We start from the raw sequence: 16,602 nt of genomic DNA, 5'->3' as shown, positions 1-16,602 counted from the left end.
GTGTGAGTGAGTGTTTTATTATTTAACAAATACATATTACAACAACAATAATTCATCATAAAACGATAATTTTTTTGAAGGAAAAGAACAAAAAAAAATAAACATTGAAAAAAGCCTTACAATATAGAGGGAAATAAGAAATGACCATAAACATGTTAATTTCAAAATATTTGAATAATATGGAAAATTAATAAAATTTTTGCTTAAAATTTAATCACTTAATTAACAAATAAATTTTAATTAATGATTATAATAAAAATTCCACTTAAATTTAATTCAAGTATTTGAATTTTGCAAGCAATTGTTCACATTTTATAAATAAAATGTTTACGTTTAAATCTTCAACACTTCTTTCTTTTATTTACAAGTGTTATTTCCTATTTAAAGTTACAAAAATGTTAAATAAACATTTGTCATTGACTATAATATACATTTGATTGCCAAGTATGTTGAAATATGTTGTTTGTTATGATTTCATCTAAATTATTTGAAAATTTTTTGTTTATTGATACGTTATTTTTCTAAACATCCTTTATGAGAATTTCTCAACTGAGGTCATATCTTAAACACATCTTATAACAATAAAATATGGAACACATAGATCTCTAACACAATTGAGCATGACATTTATTAGTCTTCTAGTAAAACTAGACTAGAAACAGTTGCCTTCGCCGACGATGTAGCGGTAACTAGTGATCATCTTAAGGTTGAAACATGCTCTAAAGATCCTTAGCTCATGGAATGTGGTCTTAGTGTTAATCTGATTAAAACGCAACTATTCTTCAAAAAATACAAGATCCATTTCTCGGTAGCTTTCTAGTTCTGAAAATATCCAGACATCAAACTCTTTATCTATGATCGCTGATAAATCATCAAGAGGGCCTGAATAGTGGGTTCTTCATATCTAGACTTATCTAGTATAGTTTAAAATAAGATGACACTATAACAATACCTTCATATGGGTCAAATGACACGGACCTACATATAACAATAATATTGCTGAAATTTTGATTAGCAAATTGGAAATGACCCAGAACTTCAAAAAACTTCATATCTTTTTCGGTCTTCAAAGACTACCGCATTGTAATTTGATATAGGATATTGCGTGAATTCGATAACCATGCTGGTCAGAATGAAAATTAGACGAAACTTCTCAGTAACTGTCTAGTTCTAGTTTTCGAAACGGTCAGACATCTAAATCAAGGGTCAATCTACTTCAATAATTCACAGCATTCTTGAACTTATCAGAATGGATGAACTTTAAATTCTCACTTCCTTCCAGTAGATATACTGACGGTAAAATTGTTTTTGTATAAAAACTGTCACCTTATCGTTAGGCTAAAAAATAATCAGACATTGAGAAAATGGGTTAGACTTACGAATTTAATATTTCCATCACTAGAGCGTTGTGACCTCATGTTAATCCACAAAAAACTTCCATTTTTTGGGTCTTCAAAAACTACCGCTTTGTAATTTGATATGGAATATTACCGCGAATTCAGTAACCTGCTGGTCAGTCGTACATTGCTTTTTGAAGAAGTTATTATAATGAGTTCTCTTTTAGTTCTCGAAATCTAATTCAAGGGTCAATATACTTTATTTATAGGATTCTTGAACTTGTCAAAATGGCTGAACTTAAAATTCTCACTTGGATCGAGTTCAATTTCATACTAAGTCTAGATCATTTTTTCTTTCTTTCCTTTCTTTCTATCTTGTCATATTTCCTTTTCCTTTATCTCTCTTTCTACTATCTCTATTAATATACTCGAACTATAGAGTCAACCTACATCAATGATCTAACTGGGTATTATTGATGGCACTGCGGTGTCCTTATCAGGCATATGAAGAACAGTCGTTTTAATCGACACTTTACCAATTTTGGACAGCACTGCTGTTCTGTCTTCTGGCGAGTAAGTGATTTCCTCCTCTCTTTTAGGATTTGACACCTCAAAATTACAAGTACTTGCTAATGATGCTTTGGGCATCGTCTTAGGGGTTTAGTAGTGGGGCCGGTTTTAACAGCTTTTTCTATCGGCGTCTCGCCAATTTTGGTGAGTTAGTGGTTCGCTTTTAGAATTTGACTCCTTAACGTTAACAGATGTAGGTATTTAAGTGTTCTTTATGAGGCTTGTTGTAACAGCCGTTCCAATCGGCACCTTCCCAACTTCGAAAATGACAGCTTTAGAGGCGAAGTAAGCCCTACTTTTATTCTTGGCAAGACTAGCCATAGATTTCTTGTCGATAACTATTACAAATAAAGTTCCCTCATGTTCTTCTTTCCTGTAAACGACATCCCATTATTCCACGGCCAGCTCAGCATTTTGACCACCAATAATTTCAAGTATACGTTCATTACGTTCTTACTCTGTTGGTCTATTGGAATTTTGCCTGTCAGATTACCGGCATCGTAAACTGCATAGCAGAGATTGTCCCGCAGTCTTCTTCTGGCAACTTTGGTGTAAGATTGCGGCTCTTTTCCTTTTTCACTGTCCTTCTCTCTATCCCCGCTTTTCGGGAATTCTTTTGAGGTACCCGTGCCTTCGAGGTTGATTTCGCCAATGTGATCGCCTTCGGAATATCTTTCTTGCCTTTGTCACCCATACTCTTAGGATTCTGACTTGAGGTTCCTTTGAATGATGTAAGGCTTGGGTTCGACTGTATATAAGAAGACGGAGAGCTCTTTTTCTTCTTAGGTTTATTTTCAGTTGTCAACTCTTCAGAAGACCTGATTCACTTTGCCTCAGATCTTGTGAGAAAGTCCGATTTTTCGGGAAAAATCCAATCGGTCATCGTAAGGCTATAACTTATGTTAGAACCGTTCTGTAGGGCAGTACTTGTACTATTATAACCATACTATCATACTTGCTTGGTATGATTTCAATCATCCTGTACTTAAATGTTATTGACAATCATATCCACAGAGTAATACAAAAACACACAAATGAAAACATTTTAAGGAGAATATTACTGTAAAGAATGTGTCAATAATGACGAGATAACACGCAAACAATCTCGATTTTCTCAGATATATGTACACAGGATTAGCTATGCAGTACGTAAAACAGATTTCAATACACACAGTCGGACATTGCCGACTATATGATACCCTGCACTAGTCAGTATGTTAAAATAGTACCTGTAGTGTGCGCACAAGGTTTACATGGACACACAGGGAAACGGACGGACGAACAGACGGACATAGCTAAATCGACTCAGAAAGTGATTCTGAGCCGATTGTTATACTTTAAGGTGGGGTAGGACCATTATTTTTGGGTATTACAAACATCAGCACATCAGCACATCAGCACAGCATAATACCCTCCCCACTATAGCGGTGTAGAGTATAAAAACAAACTTGTTATGTGCAACAATTGTGCGCACAGAGAGTTATTCAAAGTTGTAGCCACAACTTTAAGTTGGAACAAATTAGTGAATGGATTTTTCTGTAAAAGATCCTGGGATAGCGACTGAAAATACTAGATAATTTACGAGAAAAAGCGTGATAACAGCATGCAAAACGAAAAACAAAACATTAACACAAAATGTTTTTGTTAGTTGGCTGGATAAGAACAGGAAAACAAACATGATAAACATTTGATTTATTTTAGTGCATTTAAAGCAAAAGTAGTACATGCATATATAATTATTATTAAATTATATTAAAATCATAGAAAAGTGATATTCTATCATCTAAAAGTAAATTTAAAATAAATTTAATATTTCTCTCAGTGTATTAAGCAGGCTATCATAGTGTATATCTTGGAAAATCAATAAATTTTTTACATGTGATCGGAGCAAAATGCAATAAACAAGAATGTAACGATTTGTAATCTTATTTGTTTTACTTTATATTGCGTGTATAACTTAAAATGCGCTATTTCTCAGAATTTCCACTTTAATTTTTACTTATTTAAACATCATAAATATACACAAATATTCCAAGGTATCTAAAATTGGCCTCAAAAGATAGTCTTTGGCTCATGATTCACAATTGAAAGTCTATTTCATCGAATTAAAATTACGCGAAGTTCGACATTAATGTGTAGATCATTCCATAATTTGTCATAGCTTCCATATTAATTCTGAAAATTCCGCATTACCACATAACTCATTATTCAATGATTATATCCTAAGAGGAGTATGTTCTGTGTATATATAAAACATTTTGCTAAATGGTTTTCGAATTGGCCCATATAGGCCGAGCGTCCCATATACATATATAAGTTTATCAACATTGCACAGTGAGGTCTCTCTGAACAAAACTTGGCATTATTAACTAAACTACAATGTTTTTGTATACATTATGGGTATGGATGGATAGAGGAAATGCTTTGTTTTAAAAATCACTTAAAAGAGTCGAGTAAAACTCGTCAGAAATATGTTTCGTAACTATAAAGAAATTACACAGAGAGAAAAAATATATACATGTCTGGTTCCAAATAGACACCACATTTTTAAACAATATCCGTTGTCAAGTATATACATACGTACGACAACACTATGTAATGTTGACAACACAACGTTGTCAACATTGCTACAATTCGTTACCGCAATCTTAATTTTATACACATCCGTTGTCTAAAAGTTAACAAACTTGGTAAGCTCACAATCCATTGTCAATAGTGCATTGTCAACATTGCAAAGTATTGCCGCACGTATGTATATACTTGACAACGAATGTTATTAAAAAATTTGGTGTCAATATGGTACCAGGCGTGTATATTTATTTTTCCTTCTGTGTACGGGTTATCTAAAATTAAGATAGTTAAATGGGTTTATAATGCTAAATTCGGTATAACCGAATATAACTTGTTTAACTTTCGGGCATTCCGCGAAAAAAACGGCTCATCATTTCAGACCAAGAACGAATAAAGATATGCTTAAGAACATGGCATTCAACATATTCTCAAGTGAAGCATATCCACAGATAGCGTTATGCATTGAAATAGTATTGGGAAGGATTAACGTTGGGCTATAAGGCTAAACTTCCCAAACACAGTTGCATTTCGTACAAAGTCACTGCGATGGTCTAGTTAGATTTCAGTTCATAATAAATTTGGCAATTAAAGTCAGATACTGGTGATCGCAAATATTCTGATAGAGTAGATTCCAATGATTTTGCGAAGCTTTCGTTGAACCTGACTTGAAATCTCCATGAAGATAATACTTCCAATTTTTGATCTTGGTCGGTGTTAAGAGTTTATTTGTATATTTAGGACCTGAACAGGAGTGCCCAAAAGATCTTTATGAAAGAGTAAATACCAATACATTTAAAGAAATAACATATACATATAGAAAACACACAGGCTATAGCTAAGCGCATTTACAAACACACATACAAGAACCAAGCGCATAGGTCTTGTTCACCCTTGGACTAGAACATAAATTAAATGAGATTTATATATGATTTAATAACTCGTTCCGTTAACACTTTATTAGAGAAAATGTTTCTTATGTTTTTGTGTCATAAATTTATTCCACAACAAAACAACAACATGTATGGAACATGCGAACAAAACATACAAACAAATATCACTACCAGCAAAGGAGTTTGGCACACTAAATATGTACATGTAATGCCACCAACAAGGGGACCAATAATAATGACAATGATGACACCAAACAAAACATTATGATTAATCGTCTTTTAATAGCCATAATACCATACAACGACAAAAACTGTGATAATGAACGAGGAGGACATGCATTTTATTGAATAGAATATATTTTGTCTCATGTTTTTCAGATAAGAATCTAAAATTATGAATTAGCACCCTACACAAGTAATTGTATGGTAACGTGACATCATTGATGGTATAGTACATGGATTTTTCCATTACGAAAATTTTCAAAATTTTTCCTAAAAATAAAGGAAAATTTGGTTGTTTTTGTAAAAGTTAGAAATTGACTTAACAATACATAAATTTAACAAGTAGGAAAGTATAGTCGGGCATGGCCGACCATATAATACCCTACACCATGACTATATTTAATTTTTTTTTTATAAAGAATCTTTTATGTTGAATGTTACCATAATTCCAAATATTTAAGCAAATATTAAGCAAAAATGTCTGAATGAGTCTTTATATAGGTCATATATGGGCCGATCCTCGGTAAATTTGGGAAAAGGATATATTTTTAAATAACAGTTAATTTTGTTGAGTTTCATTGCGATACAAATGGATACAAGTCAATTTTAGACGTTTAAGACATTTTTTGAAAGGGAGTTTGTATGAGGGCTAGGGTCAAATAAGGGCAGTGTCATTTATACTTATATAAGACTTATTTGTGCCAATTTTTAGAGAGATAAAATAATATTTGACATAATTATGGCATAAAAAGTTCAAATCGGGAGGTACGGTTATATGGGGGCTAGGTAAAATAATGGACCGATTTCAACCATTTTCAATAGGCTTCGTCCCTGTGCCAAAAAATATGCTTGGTCCAAATTTCATCAAATTATCTTGAAAATTGCGGCCTGCACCTTGCGCAAAAGGTTTACATGGACAGCCAGCCAGCCAGCCGGACGGACGGACATGTCTTAATCGACTCAAAAAATGATTCTGAATCTATCGGTATACTTTAAGGCGGGTATTGGACCAATATTTTTGTATGTTACAAACATCAGCACAAACTTATAATACCCTCCCCACTATAGTGGTGTAGGGTATAACAATACATAAACATACCAATTTTAATCATCTAGCCGACATCAATATTATCTCTAAAATTTCACTGTTGCGCAGTGTTTTCAAAATTCGTTATATTCCTTAAAAATTGTTTAATCAAAGTGGAAGATAATGACTAAGTTATCGGGTACATGTAAAATAGCTGCATGACTACACCGTCACAGTAGGGTATCTATACGAAAACCAACAAAAAGCAAGAGGGCACAAACACAACGCACGCAACAATCTCATCTTTAAATGATCAATTTTATGCTTATTACCATTTTCAAATAATTTTTTATTAATTTTCTTCTCCATAAGATCTCATATTACAAAATATCGAAAACTAAGAAAAAAAGGGTAAAAAACTAATTCCTACGAGAATTGTAGTCTAAGTGACGTGGTTTTGCCATCCACACCTACACTTAGGTTAATTCAATATATCATACCACGGCGTACTCATGGAAAATTTTGAAAAAGTATAAGGCTGTAACAAAAACAGTACTTATTTAGGAACTTTTAGACTAGACTATAGACTAGACTAAAGACTAGACCATTCTATGGACTAAACAATACTATAGACCAAAATATAAACAATACTATAGACAAGTCTATAAAATAAAGAGTTGACTAGAATATACTAGACCATAGACTAGAATATCGACTACACTATAGACTAGACTATAGACTAGACTATAGACTAGGCTATAGACTATCTACTAGACTATAGACTACACTATAGACTATAGAATAGAATATATACAGGACTATAGACTACACTATAGACTAGACTATAAACTAGACTATAAACTAGACTATAAACTATAAACTAGACTGGAGACTAGACTAGAGACTAGACAGTAGACTAGACTATAGACAAGACTATAGACTATAGACTAGGCTATAGACTAGACTATAGGCTAGACTATAGACTTGACTATAGACTAGACTATAGACTAGACTATAGACTAGACTATAGACTAGACTATAGACTAGACTATAGACTAGACTATAGACTAGACTATAGACTAGAAGACTATAGACTAGACTATAGACTAGAAGACTATAGACTAGACTATAGACTAGAAGACTATAGACTAGACTAGAAGACTATAGACTAGACTATAGACTAGACTAGAAGACTATAGACTAGACTATAGACTAGACTAGACTATAGACTATACTTCGCAAATGTTGGAATCAAAAAGTTTACCTCTCTCAGTTAAGCAGAAGTCAAAGTTTAAAATTTCGGTAATATAAGGGTTTTTTCACCTACTGGTCCTTTTCAATTTACAATTTCGGTAATAAAAATATGTTCATTCTAATTGGAACAAATGAACTTAATATTTACAAATGAGGAACAGAAATAAATAATCAATTAGTTTGACTAATTAATTGTTTCGATCGATAAAATAATAAATAACCAATGAATAATCTTCAACATTGAACAATCAAAAACAACAAAAGACGAATAAAGTATACGATCACAATATTAGACTTAACAATACTATCGCCACCAACATCACTACCAATCAATGATGGATGAGGCGAATCTTTGGCACCAATGAAGTCAGCGCCACTTAACTCATTTATAATATTAACAAATCTTTAAGATTTAAGATAATGATCAATACAACAGAAATAAAGAATATTAACACCAGCAAGACAAAATTTTCTTTTCATATAGCTTTGTATTTGCATCAATAACAAAAACAGTTAAGGCAAACTAGCTAAATGAACAAGTTACAAACCACCTCGAATTCTTTATCTACTTCAGTTAGCGGATTATGTAAAGCAAGAGAAAAATGTTTTTATACATTTTAAATTACCCGTGTTTTGTGGCACCTGTGGTGTTGAAAATAATTTTTGTAGAAAAATCAATAAGTATTTTATTCGAATACACATATAAATATATTAAAATGGTTTTATATATATGATCACTTAATTAATCATAAAATTATTTAATGTATTTTCACTTATGAAATGTTTATAATGCTTGTAAGCCTAAAAATAGTTTCATAACCCAGCGTAAACTTGATTTGCAATTACTAAACAAATGAATCTCGATTTTTTGCTTTACTGTTTTTTATCAAAATTTTTAAAGTTTTAATTAATTTTAAAATTTTAATTTCCCATATTGGAGACAATATACAAAAGAAAGCTTTTGCTTCATTAATCCTCTTATCAACATCCAAATCGGAATATCCATCAGTATTTCGCAATGAGGTAGTACAAATTTTGGACATTTTCATACAATTGTTTTCCTACTCTTGTTGGTTCAACTTCACTGATACCTATGTTAACGTTTTAGCAATTTTAATTTTAAATTCCGTTAATTTCATTGTTGCCTGTAGATCCATTATGGTCCACTTTACATGCATATATCGTGGAGTCTGTGCATGATCAAACAAATGTCATTAGCGTATGCCAAAGTACTCACGTATTTGCAAATGATTTTCCACAGAATGGAGCTCTGCGGTGGAGAACATAATTTTGATCACTATCAAGTGTTGAACATAGAATTTGCCAATATTACAACCTCTTGGTACAAACCTTAAGACGGTGTTTCTAAAACTGTGGCTACACAGTAATCGATCTCGTTTTTCATCTGGTTTCAATCCGGTGAAAGTCATAATACCTTGCGACAATCTTAATGTTGAAAGAGAGTTTTATCGATTGCAACCCAGCAAAAACTTTCATTATACTTACACAATTTCTGCCTTATTCATAAACATTTATCAAAGGTTTATAGAATAAATTTTGTATGAAAATTTGATTTATAAACCTTTTATAAAAGTTTATGAATAAGACCCTATAATTTTAAGTCATTAATTTAACATGATAAAATACATTATCACTTACAGGTAATTAGAAATATCAATTAATGTAAAACGTGCGAAAAAATTTTACAACTTCTATATCTTCAAGCAGAAGGAGACTAATGAATTAGAAAGTATTTATAAAACACATTCACTCCAATCACCAATAGAAGTAAAAACTTTGTTCCCTTGTAATTTTCATTACCCTTAAAGGGAAAATTGCTATCGTGAACTTGTTATGAACATTCATTCACAATAGTCGATTTTGTATGGAACAGCTGTTCAATGTTTACAAAATTCCATCAACAAATTTCACAACGAGGGGAATTTTTTCACGATAAAAGTAAGTGAATGAAAAAAGTGAAATTATGATTGGCGATAAGGGTGATTACTAATAAGACGTTACTTAAGTACTTCTATGTAATTAGAACGATATGAAGTAGCTATTGAAAAGTATGTTAATAGGTAAGTGGTCATAATTGCAGTCATAACTGGGATGTTACTAAGTTCATGCTTTCCCATTATTTGTTCCTTACATATTATTCCTTATCTCAGTCGTAAATGGCTTTTAGTTGATCATTTCATAACACCTTAACATCATCAGTAGCCCCCTTTCTGGTCTCATAGTTAGTATTTTCTCACTGATATGTTTCTATCTTAAGATCCGAAATGCGCTCAGCTAATTAAACTTGTATGTGATTTCATTGTAAACATTGTACTAACACCGAAATATTGCATTATAGTTTTTGGAAGAGGAATATTCTCCACAGCCTGTCCAGCGTACTTTGAACAGGTACAGAATGTTAAGGATATATATTAACATCTTACGTTCAACCTCAAGGTACTTGTTATTTAAAGCCCATCACAATCCCTAAGAGTCCCAGAAACCCATCATAGTTCTACTTTGATATAGAAAAGTGGTAAACGAGAGTTTCGATTGCCTTATTAGAGGCTGTTTAATTAGGAATTTGTTAGCAATGTCCGTTGCTAACCCTCTTCCCGTAGATTGGTGATAGGTGTGTTATTTGTACCTTCAATAAAGAGGTGGCCAGTACCTCTAGTCTGCCCTGACGTAAAAAAATGGTTACAGTCTACTGCCTGGCTTAGTCCTTGCATATATTGAAAAGAGGTCAGACCAGAGCACCTCATAATCTGGTACTACGGTTGGCCAGTTGCCCACAACTGATCAGCCCACTATGTCCTGGCTGATCAGTTGGTTGAGGTTCTTTCGGGATCTACGTAGTGGCAGTGGTTTAAACCCAAATTCGCGGGAAGAGTAATAATAAAAGACTGATGTAAGGTAAAGTCAATATTTCGGGATAAGTTCGATGCTGTTGCCGAAACAACAGATACCACACAGAGGAGTGACTGTGGTACTAAGCATTGGAAATGAGTTGGTATTAATTGTATATGATACGGGATGAATGTGGGTTACGGCGGGCCTCACCCACCCGACTACCTATAATAAATGTGTCGTATATTTTTCTCTTATGAATGTGTCGTATGAATGAAATGTGTGCTGGGTTGTATGATGACTGATGAATGGTATCATACACAAATAATACCATTAAATTTTCCTTCCTTGTCCAGATATGTTTAGACTATACTCTAAACATAACAGAATTACCACAGTGTGTCCCTGTGAGTAAGAATAATGTCCATGGCTTATTTGATGGGTTCGTACTTCGGTCCACCGGTTACGTCTCTAGGTACTGTTGCTGAATCAACAGAGACCATCTAATTGTCAGAGATTAGATAGCTCGAGTACTTCAGCAAAGTGCTTGTACATAGACCGGTCAAATCCAATGTACAAAAATTGCCACCTGAGTTCTTCATTGAAGGATAAAGGATGTGATGGTAGACCGTTGTCAAGTCCACCCAGTGGATGAAAAAGACCACCATGGGAAGGGCTTCATGCCAGGTACTCACGTAAAACTTTCGACATTCATTCAATCCCTAAGAGTCCCGGAATCCCATCATAGTTCTACTTTGATATACAAAAGTGGTCAACGAGAGTTTCGGTTGTCTTATTAGAAACTGTTTAATTAGGAATTTGTTATCAATTTGAGTTTAGATTGATGTGAGTTGCTAACCCTCTTCCCCTTAGATTTTTGATAGGTAGGCTATTTCCACATTCAATCCCTCGTTTCAGTCACTATTCTGATTGTTGCCAACTTTCCTAAGATATCCGTAAAACCATTTAGAATACTCTAACTAGTTTAAAGCTTGGTGGCTAAAAGGCATTGCCCGAGGAATACCGGGAAGAAATAGCGGGAAATAGAGGCATAGACTGAAAATAGTTAGCTGCTTGGACTTTTCACACAGGTATCGTCCAGGACATTTTCAAGTGAGTGACAATCGGGAAAATTCAACATCATAAAAGAGAAAAAACAGAAAGATATTTAATTATTTGATGAGTAAAAAAATAAATATTCTAAAACAACAATTTTAATGATATTGTATAAATAATAATAAAATAAACAGATCGTTTAAAATAATAATTACTATATTAATGAATAACTTAAACATTAATTATTGCACTACGAAATTCTTAAAACAAATTTTGCTATTTAATGAAAATTCATAAATTCTCATTAACTTAAGTAAATATTTATTTATTTTTTAATAAATGATCTCTTCATAAATGATATAAATAAAAATTTTCTTATTAAAACAAACATTTTGCATTAGTGTATGTGTATTATTCAGAATTTTCAAATAAATATTTATGTTTATAAATCAATAAACAAATTATTAACAACAGATACATTTTTCAATAATACCACACCGTCAGTATTCTAGGTTGTAATAAAAAAAAACACAGCAGCCGTTCAGATAGTCAGAGCAATTACGATTTGAACGAGATTTTAAATGAATTTTTTCATATTATTTCGCACTATGGGTGGGATCACGAGATATTGCGATGAGTTTGTATTTTTAAAAAATATATATTAAACTTAAGTATATTTTCTTCAAGTGTATAAGTCTGTATAAAAAGATTAGAAAAAAAGGTTTGAATTTTCAGATCCCCTTTTTTCTACGTCCATTATCCATAATTAAAAATTTTCTAAAGAAAACTTTGCTATATTAGTATTTTTGTTTATTTTTTCAAGAACACTGCTAATTAAAATGTTTTTTTCTGTTCCCATTCTCTTCTTTCTCCTCCCATGCTTAGTCGTTGTTGTCGTTATTATATGAGTTTTTATTGTATTTTATCCGAAAACATTTTTAATACAACAAGTATTTATTCTATACGAATATTTAATACGTTTATTTACCTGTTGGCCTGCTGTTCTCTAATAATTGCCATAAATATTTTTCTCAATTATCGTCATCATGGGTGGTGATATTGAACGTATGGCTCTGATTGCTGATATTTTGTTTGTTATTTAGCCTTTTGTTTTTCTACGTTTCTATATGTAACAGATTCCAGATTTGCAGTCCTATTGGGCAATGAGTAAAGGAATCTCTATGAACTTCGACATATTTATAAGATCTTTAATGATTACTTAAGTATAATGAAATCAACACAATTATTGTAATAAAAGCATTTTATATGGAAGTTTAAATGAATGGCACGTATTTCCGCAAAACTGTGCAAAATATAAAGTTCGAACCACTTTTATAATAATTACATTTTTATACCCTACACCACTATTGTGGGGAGGGTATTATACGTTTGTGCAGATGTTTGTAACACGCAAAAATATTGGTCCAATACCCACCTTAAAGTATACCGATCGATTCAGAATCAATTTTTGAATCGATTAAGACATGTCCGTCCGTCCGTCTGTCCGGCTGGCTGTCCATGTAAACCTTGTGCGCAAGGTACAGGCCGCAATTTTCAAGATAATTTGATGAAATTTGAACCAAGCATGTTTTTTGACAGGGACGAAGTCTATTAAAAATGGTTAAAATCGGTCCGTACCTCCAGATTTGGACTTTTTATGTCATAATTACGTCAAATATTTTATTATTTCTCTAAAAATTGGCACAAATAAGTTTTATAAAAATATAGATGAAACTCCAGATTTTCGTAATGATCGGCCCTTATTTGACAATAGCCCCATACAAACCCCCTTCAAAAATGTATTTAATGTCTAAAATTGACTTGTAACCATTTGTATCGCAATGAAACTCAAAACTAACTGTTATTTAGAAATATATCCTTTTCCCAAATTTACCGAGGATAGGCCCTTATTTGACCTATATAAAATTTTTTATCAATAAATTACTTAAATACTTTGGAATTTAACTTTTATGTTAAATAAAAATTTATGTTAAATTAAAATTCAACATAAAAGTTTCATTATAAAAAATAAAATTTTTTAAAATATACTCATGGTGTAGGGTATAATATGGTCGGCCATGCCCGACTATACTTTCCTATATGTTGTTTATTGTTTTAAATACATATGTATCATCGAGATTCGATTACTATTTTCTGTTGCAATTACACGATTATGTCGTTAAAACAATGTTTTACACCACAGTTTTCTGGAAACACTATTATGGCCTCATAACAACTCACCATTGCCCCTGTGTGAATCTTACACTCAGGTTGCAATTTACGTATACAGATGTCCTGTTCAATATACGTGCACTTTGCTAAATTACTCGATCTAATCTCTGACCATTGCTGTCCCGTTGCTTAACTGGCAAGATGTAAAACATCACTTTCGTTTACAACCACACATATGGGATGGCCTCTTTTCAGTCGGCAACAGCACCTAGAGATGTATCCGGAAGACCGAAGTACGAATCCATCATATAAGCCGTTCTTACTCACATGGATACACTGTGGTAATTCTGCTATAAACAAAGTTCAGTCTGAACATTCCTGGACAAGGAAGGAAAATTCTATGGTATCACTTATATATAATACCTTTCTTCCATCATCATTCAACCCAGAAAACTTCTTATTTATGCGACACACTCATAAGAGAAAAACATACGACACACTAATTTTAGGTATACGGGTAAATGAGGGCCCCACACCTCTATATTCATTCCGTTTAATATACAATTAACACCAACTCATTTCCAACTCTTAGTCCCACTGTCACTCCTGCGTGGGGTTTCTGTTGTACTTGGCAACAGAACGCAACTTACTCTTTCCGCGAATTTTGGTTTAAACCACAGGAACCTTAATCAACTGACCAACCAGGATATAGTCCTGCGGGTAACTAACCACAAGTAATACCAAATTGTGTGGTTCTCTGGTCAGACCCCATGTCGAATCAAGGACTACCCGAGGATGAAGTGACATCACAAGTTTATAGTCCCTGCAGACAGGTGCTGGTAGCACCTCTTTAACCCAGGATTGCAATACACCAAGATGGGATCTATCATCAAGGAAACTTGCCCCGGAGGCGGAAGCATGAAGTCAATTAAAACTTTTTAAGTCTACCTCTTACCACCGATTTCTAGCTCAAGTTTGTATGGCTTACCGCCCTCACTTACTACTTAAATAAGTGCTCATAAAGAATTAATTAAAAAGTTGTTAGGCTTCTTCTCGTCTTACTCCCAATACAACTAATCAGTTATTTTATAGATCGTCCAACACCATATACATTCGGTGTATATGGTGTTGGACGCTAAAGCGTTGTTAAACAAAATGTAAAAATAAAACGGCAAACCTGATTTTATTAAAGTCATTATAATAGTACTTAAAAGTATCGAAGACGGTAAGTAGTACGCATTTAAAAATAAGTGGTTAAGTAAGTACAAGCCATTACCTTGTTTTTGCTGGCTACTTTTGATAAATAACAATAAAAATCATTGCTACTACTTGATGACAGCGGATTGTATTATTGAAGTAGAAATTGAATAAAACATTTAAACTTTGTGCCTCAGGTATAGGCCACAGATATTCTGATTCTGAGCTGATTGGTATACTTTAAGGTGGGTATAGGACGAATATTTTTTTGCGTTGCAAACTTCAGCACAAACCCAATATACCCTCCCCACTAAAGTGGTGAAGGGTATAAACATTCGTATTTTGGTTTCCCTAGTTATCAGTGATCACCAATTGGAAACGCAAATAATTAATTTTAAGGCGGAGCTTCTCGGAGTTAAATGTTTTTTTTAAAAGTTCACAGCTTAGCTGTCATATCCAAAGAAAAATGCGTTATTTTTTAGAATTTGATGTCACAAAAGGATAATATCCTGCGACATCCTTTGAAAACACTTTTCCCAGTTTTGATCAAAAATAATCGAAATAAAATAAAGTCTGTGGTGAAGTCATATCAATAAAAAGTCCAGCGGTTTACTTTTGTGCATGAAAGGGTTATGCAATTTATGGACGCAACTAGTTAGTTAGTTAGTTAGTTAGTTAGTTAGTTAGTTAGTTAGTTAGTTAGTTAGTTAGTTAGTTAGTTAGTTAGTTAGTTAGTTAGTTAGTTAGTTAGTTAGTTAGTTAGTTAGGACGTGCTAGTCACTAGGCAGTCTGTGGATAGGGGGAACTATTTGTGGTAGGTTCGCGATTGTCCGTCCGAACTTCTGGATAATTATGAAAAAACACACTTACAACCTTTAATCTCAGGACAATGCACCAGCACTCAGTGCAACAGATTTGCAGTACAAGAAAAAATTTGTTGCATAAACAAATAATGCGCACACGGAAAACCATTCAATGCATTACGAACAACTTTAATTTGGAACTAATAAGTTACTGTATTTATTTTGGGATAAAATTTAAAAACTACAAGACTTTATCATAAATTTAGCACACAATCAGAGCAATAAGTGATGTAATTTTTTAAGATTTGTAAATTGTTAAAATATGAATATTTTACTTTATACTATAATGGATAAAGATTAAGAGAAGGTTGACATATTGCCTACATCACAAGTGACTACTATAAATTAAAGAGTATTAAAAATGTGGATGTTTAGTTTATGGTATAATTATGTAAAGAGGTTATATAGAAACAGGGTCAATCGGGAGCAATCTTAATCAAATTCGGTAGATTTCGGTCTCACAGCAAAACAAATGAAATTTATTTTCTACCAAAATACTTTGAGTTAAAACATATAAGTTCGTTTTTCTCGAAAACTATAAGAAATAAAGCAAAAACAATTGAAATCTGTGATCTCTTTTATTTCTCCTAAAA

The sequence above is a fragment of the Lucilia cuprina genome, chromosome 2 (genome assembly GCF_022045245.1).
Source record: "Lucilia cuprina isolate Lc7/37 chromosome 2, ASM2204524v1, whole genome shotgun sequence".
In the NCBI taxonomy this organism is placed as follows: Eukaryota; Metazoa; Arthropoda; class Insecta; order Diptera; family Calliphoridae; genus Lucilia; species Lucilia cuprina.
The sequence above is the reverse complement of the archived record's forward strand: the minus strand, read 5'-3'. Positions refer to the sequence as shown.